Source organism: Chrysochloris asiatica, unplaced genomic scaffold (assembly GCF_000296735.1).
Source record: "Chrysochloris asiatica unplaced genomic scaffold, ChrAsi1.0 scaffold00068, whole genome shotgun sequence".
Taxonomy (NCBI): domain Eukaryota; kingdom Metazoa; phylum Chordata; class Mammalia; order Afrosoricida; family Chrysochloridae; genus Chrysochloris; species Chrysochloris asiatica.
Genome location: NW_006408586.1, coordinates 12,181,200 through 12,187,493, shown reverse-complemented (window position 1 = coordinate 12,187,493; position 6,294 = coordinate 12,181,200). Strand labels below are relative to the sequence as shown.

Here is a 6,294-nt window from a genome sequence, read left to right as displayed (position 1 = left end):
TGAATGCTGCCTTACTTTTCAAAGCTGCTAAAAGGGTATTATCTCTTCCTACAGGACTCAAATCCCTTGAGATCCATTTACACTTAAAGTAATGGAAAAACAAAGATGAGCAGTGCTCCTTAAACCTTTTCAGGAAGATTATGTAACAGACACCGTTTAGGAGGTTGTGTGTTAAGACGAAGCATTCATAACTGAGGATGGCCCCGGACCAGGTAGTGTTTTGCTCTGCTGGACATGGGGTCACTATGAGTCAGAGTTGACTCCCAGGCACCTGGCAACAACAATAATCGTGACTGTGCTTGGAAAAATTTAAATCAGGTATGAACTTCTGGCTTAGTTAAACCCAAAGTTTCTAACCAGCTCTTTTTGACACAGCCGCCTGCTGAGAATTTGCCTTTCTAGCCCTGATATACCAAATCATAATCTGTTGGTTAAATGTAGATTCGGATTCAGTATATCAGGGGTGGAATGCAAATTCTCAGTAGAGGGCTGAAGTGAAATGAGGTGGTTTGAAGCCCTGGAGTAATCTAATCCCCTGAGTTCCTTTTTATGCCATTCCTTTCTGTTTGGTTAGTCTAGGTAGTTTGAGCATACATTTCAGTTTACTGTGTCACAGCAAACTTCTAATAGAATCCTGTCAGGACAATTTCACGCAATGAATGAGCATATGTGATCTGCATATTAGTAAAGGCTCTTCTCCTTTGCCAATAAAATGAGTTTTGCATTCTAGATTCATTTAAAGCCTTAAATGAGGTTTCAGTGATAACTATCACAAGGGGAAAAGTTAACAACGACAGTTATGGCTCTCAAAATATCTTACCTTTGTCTACCAACCCATGGAGGCAAGAAACTTGGTATACTTTGCTCTACCTCTGCTGCTTGGTCTGAGGATAGTGATTTAGATTAGTAAATATCTCATTGTTTTTACTAATGATGAACATAATTTATTGCTTATATATGATACTGTGGAAATGCTTTGACTTTTCATTTCTTACTTTATATATATTATATTGCTTGAATTTTCATACAGCATGTACTATTGCAGTAATTTTAAAATATTAATAAAATAATTTTTAAAAATCATGGACATCTTTCTAAATACACAAAACACAATAATACATTCTTATTATATTTTTAACTTAGCAATAACAAAGTATATAAAAGAGAAAGCAACCCTGCCACATAGAGATGGCGACTGAGAATATGCACATGTACCTATTAATTTAAACTAAATTAGGATAACACTTTTAACTCAAGTAATACAGTTTTGGAGTCCTGGTGTGGTGCTGTGGGCTAATGCGTCAGACTGCAAAGTCATTTGAACTGCAAGGTCGGTGGTTCAAGCTCACCAGCTGCTCCTTAGAAACCCAATACAGGGTCGCTATGGGTCAGAATCGACCAACGGCAATTAACAACGAGAACAATAATGTTCTATATTACTTTCATTTAATAATGCGTAATGATCACTTTACACGTGTCTACAATATTATTTTTAATGATTGCAAAATATTTCATCTTGGGAATGTCTTAAAAATTTTTAGGCAATTAATTTCCTAACAACATACATTTTGTTTGCTTCTAATTCTCCAATATTATAAATAATGCTACAGTGAACATTTGTGCACTTGTCTCATCCTAAAGACTCATAGTTGCTATGCATCAGAAATAACTCAATGGCAAGCAATAAAAACAACAGATATTGTTGTTAAGTGCCATCCAGTTTGTTCCGCTTCATGGTGACCCTGTACAGGTTTCCAAGGAGCAGCTGGTGAGTCTGAAATGACAACCTTAATGTTAGCAGTCCAGTGTTACCAGCACCAAACCAATGTGAAGATTTTAAGACTTGCTACATATTATAAGAATATCAACAGACAGTTTAAACCTGAAATTAACTATCAATTTATCAAGGGTCCCCTATATTCCCATAACAAGAGAAGAAATATCTTCAACATTTTATTAATAAAAATAGAAGCCTGAGAAATTTCTAGTGTAATAATATCAGTAGCAGTTTTATTCAAATTCTTACCCTGAGGAAGAAGAAAAAAAACTGAATACAATTTGTTAAGTACCTATAATGAACTTGTCACTATGCAAAGTAAACAACAATCATTTATTTTATACTGCCTTTCAAAATAACCTTAGGAAATGTTGTTTTATTGTTAGGTGCCACTGAGTCACTTCCGACTCATAGAGACCCTATTTTTGTTGTTGTTAGGTGCCATCAAGTCAGTTCTGACTATAGCGACCCTATGCACAGCAGAATGAAACACTGCCCGATCCTGGGCCAACCTCACTACTGTTCCATGCTTGAGTCCATCAATGCTGCCTCCTGGCCAATCCATCTCATTGGGAGTCTTCCTCTTTTTCTCTGACACTCCACCCTACCAAACATGATAGCCTTCTCCAGTGATTGGTCCCTCCTGACAATATAAATAACAGAAAGAAACACTGCCTCATCTGGCAGCACCCTCACAATTGTTGTTACATTTAACTCATTGCTGCCACTGTGTCAATACATCTCTTTAAAGATATTTCTCTCCTTCCTTGAACCCCATTTTACCAGGCATGATAGCCTTCTCCAGCAACTGGTCTCTCCTGATAACATACCCAAAGTATGAAAGATGAAGTCTCATCAACTGGGCTTCCAGGGAGCATTCTATTTGCATTTCCTCCAAAAGAGATTTGTTTGTTCGTGTTTCTTCTTTTTGTGACACTGTGTATTCCTTCCATCTTCTTTTGATGCTCTCTGCATCACTCAGTATTTTGCCCACAAATCCTTCAATATTGCAACCCATAACTTGAATTCTTTTCTTCAGTTCCTTCAGATTAGGAAATATTGAAAATGTTTTTCACTTTAGTTTTCTAAATCCAGGTCCTTAAACATTCTATTGTAATACTTTATTTGGATTTCTCCAGTTGGTATTTGAAAGTTTGTTTGACTTAATTTTTTTCCTCCATCAAAGTTTCAACTGTTTGGTATTCTGAAAGCACCCCTTCAAGGATGAAGATTCACCTCTGATGAAGAAATGAAGACAGCTGTGCATCTGGGGTTCTCAGCTCAACCTAAAATGTTTTAAAATAAGGGAATACAAAAGCTTATTGGCAGATGGACAAAGTGTATTGAAAAGCAAGGAGATTATGTCCAAAAATTATGTCTTTTCTAAAAGTTGATTAAAATAAATACTGCAGCCAGAGTGCTGGTAATGTTTGACTCACCTCATATTATTATTCCCATGTCTCTCTCTGTCTGTAACTCCATTTGTAAGACACCACTCAGAATGTGTTAGGCTTAGGATCCATCCTATTTGGTATGAACTCATTAATATAACAAGAGGAAACCCCTATTACTAAACAGGACCACATTCACAGATACAGGGTTAGGACTTTAACATATATTTTGGGGGACACCATCCAATTCATAACAGTTAACTAGATAATAAGTTTCATCCCTGAGATTTGAAGGCAAACAGCAGATACCATTTTACTTTTTTCATTCAGGTTTGATGAACTCCACAAAACTTCCAACTATTTACCTAGTTACTGATACATGACTTTGATGAATTCTGAAATGGAGTTGTGAGTAAGTAGGGATACAGAAATGTTTAGCTTGACCAATATACAATGAAATCTGTACAGTCATAGCAACTATAGTTAAAATGTAGTTTCTTCCCTAAATACTACTTGTCATAGTCAATTACTATCCCATAGTTAATGTCTTTTTCAGAAAGTAATCATTTCTTCTTTTAATTGATTGTTAATCCTCATTCCAAAGACTATCCCAGGAAGGGGGAAAAAAAGCTACACCTTTCTTGTGAAGGCCACTGATATCTAGCACTGGGAAAAAGCTTATGGTGCCTGCTAGAGAAAACATGTCTGAAACCATCAGTGTGACTTAAGAAAAAAATAAAAATAAAAAGCAACAAAGAAATTTCTGAAATTCTTCAGGCTCCAACCCTAGGTCTAAGATCCATATAAATCTAGTGTCCCCTTTTTCCTCAGAAAGAGAGGTCTGGGAGATTTCCTATCCTCTGTCCTCCTGAGTACTGATACTCAATAGATGCTTTGCTCTTTTATCTGATTCCTATGTCTAAATATTGGCAAAATCAGTAGCAGGTGATAAAGAACCTTTCTCAGGGTTACAAATTCCATATACAATAAGGTACTGATATCAGGGCTGGAATAAAAATGTTGTTCAACATTCACATCATTTATAAGAAAACATTGAATAAACTATTGGACTTGTAAAGAATTTCATCTTATTCAGATCAACAATTGATATTCATGGAAACAGAGTCAAGAAATCAACTGATGTATTGGGTAAGTCTGCTGGAAAAGATTTCTTTAAAGTAAATCAGATGGTTTACGAAATAGAGGAAGAAACTCAATGAAATAGATTGATACAGTCATTACAACAGCATATCTACTATTGTTAGAACGGGATAGTGTTTCTTTGCTATATGTGGGGTCTCTATGACTTGGATCCAACTCAATAGCTTCTAATAACAGCAACATAAGAAAACACAAAAAGCAATCAGGGAATAAATATGAATTAAATAAATATTTTCACACAATTTCCAATTTATAGATAATTTACATTTTGTAAAACTTCTCAAAGTTTCAGTCACAATACTTTGTATATCATTTTAAGGAAAAGGCACTTTCAGTTACTTTTTTTCTCACTGTCTCTTTGACCAGGTCTTTCTTTATTCAAGCTATGCTGTCCAAAAGATTTTGTTTAGGATAAAAAAAACAAAAATGAAGACTTAATGCAGCAAGCTTCTTTTCTTCTGTGTGAGGTTTCTTTACTGCTGGCTTCTTCTCAGGTACTGGTTTCTTGCTAGCTGCAGCCTTCTTTCCCGCCACAGACTTCTTTGACTTCTCCACACCAACAGTCTTTTTCCTTCCATTTCTTTCCTACTACAGGCTTTTTGCCTGGAACCCCCTTCTCATCTGATTTAACCTCCAGTGATGATGCTGCTCCAGCCACCCTGAGTTTGTGATTCCTGGCCTGGCAAAGAATAATGTTTTGGCACATGGTCTTTGCATACGGACTCAGCTTCAACATAATTCTCAGGATTTTCAGTGGGTTCATCTTCAGGAGTCTGTGATAAATCTTCTTGCATAATGCTAAGAGGGCTCTCTGGATCTCCAGGCTTTTCAAGATTCTGCTAAGTAAGGTCTGTATTGATCATCTTGCACATGAGAAGATTGTAGTTACTCCTGAGGGAGGCAACTTTACACCAAATGCCATACAACTCATCTAACTTTTGAAAAGCACCCTCAGTCCAAATGCAGAAGTGTCCCACATGTTCACCAGAGGCAAGTTTCAAAATGTTCAGCTTGTTTACATTAAGCAAAGAAATTTCAGGGATGTTTCTGAAGGCCTCGGTAATACTATTGTCTTCATTATAGATAATGAATGGCCCCTGTGAATGGATACAACGATTTCTGATTTTGCCATTACCAACTTTCATTCACTGAGAGGCACAGAATTTTTTGATACAATTCCAGACCTTAAATTTCTTATGCAGCAAAACTGCCTCCTTGGCCTTCTTGTAGCCTTTAACATTATCTTCAACCACCAAAGGCAGTTCAGGAATTTCTTCAATACAATGACCTTTAGACATGACCATGGCTGGTAAGGCAGAAGCAGCCAGGGCAGAGTGCTTCTGAGTTGTGCATATGGTATCGATGATGCCAGGTTTTGGTTGGTGCAAACATGCGCCATCCATGACATACATTTCCAAAAGCACCTTGGCCAGCACAATGAGTCCCACCACCACAAACTCTGGGAATTCTGGCCACAACTCTGCCAATATCCTAAGGCTCAGCTCTGGTCTGAAAACCTGCTAATTCACTGAGAGCATAGGGCTGCTGTTTCTTTGTGCAAGTTGGTAGGAACAAAAGTCACAATATCCGATCGAATGGGAGCCTTGAACACAGCAGGCAAAGTAGTGTTTTAGCCAGATGATTCTCCCATTTCGGAGTACACTGACATCAGTAAATGAGCACATGCCATGGCAGGGGGAGAAGGACAAGCCGCTCTCAACCCAGCAGCTTCCACAGGAAAAGTCCTTTAATTTTTAGGGAAAAAAAAACCCAAAAAACAAAACTTTAACTTACTAATGGTTATGTACCTTTAGAAATACAAGGCTGAGAAAAATAAAAAGAAGTGAGAGTTAAGAAAGAAATGATGCATGTCAGGGAGTGTGCACTTAAGAATAATAATGATAACTTCTAATGCATAACTCACATCCCACACACCCATATGAAAGGCAAAAACTTCAGTAACAG

The 6,294-nt window shown here is 37.2% G+C and overlaps 1 pseudogene; it reads right to left on the bottom strand.

Annotated features, from left to right (window-relative positions):
- Nucleotides 1-4,707: 4,707 nt before the first annotated feature.
- LOC102820006 lies at nucleotides 4,708-6,052 on the bottom strand (annotated as a pseudogene).
- Between the last annotated feature and the right edge of the window lie 242 nt (nucleotides 6,053-6,294).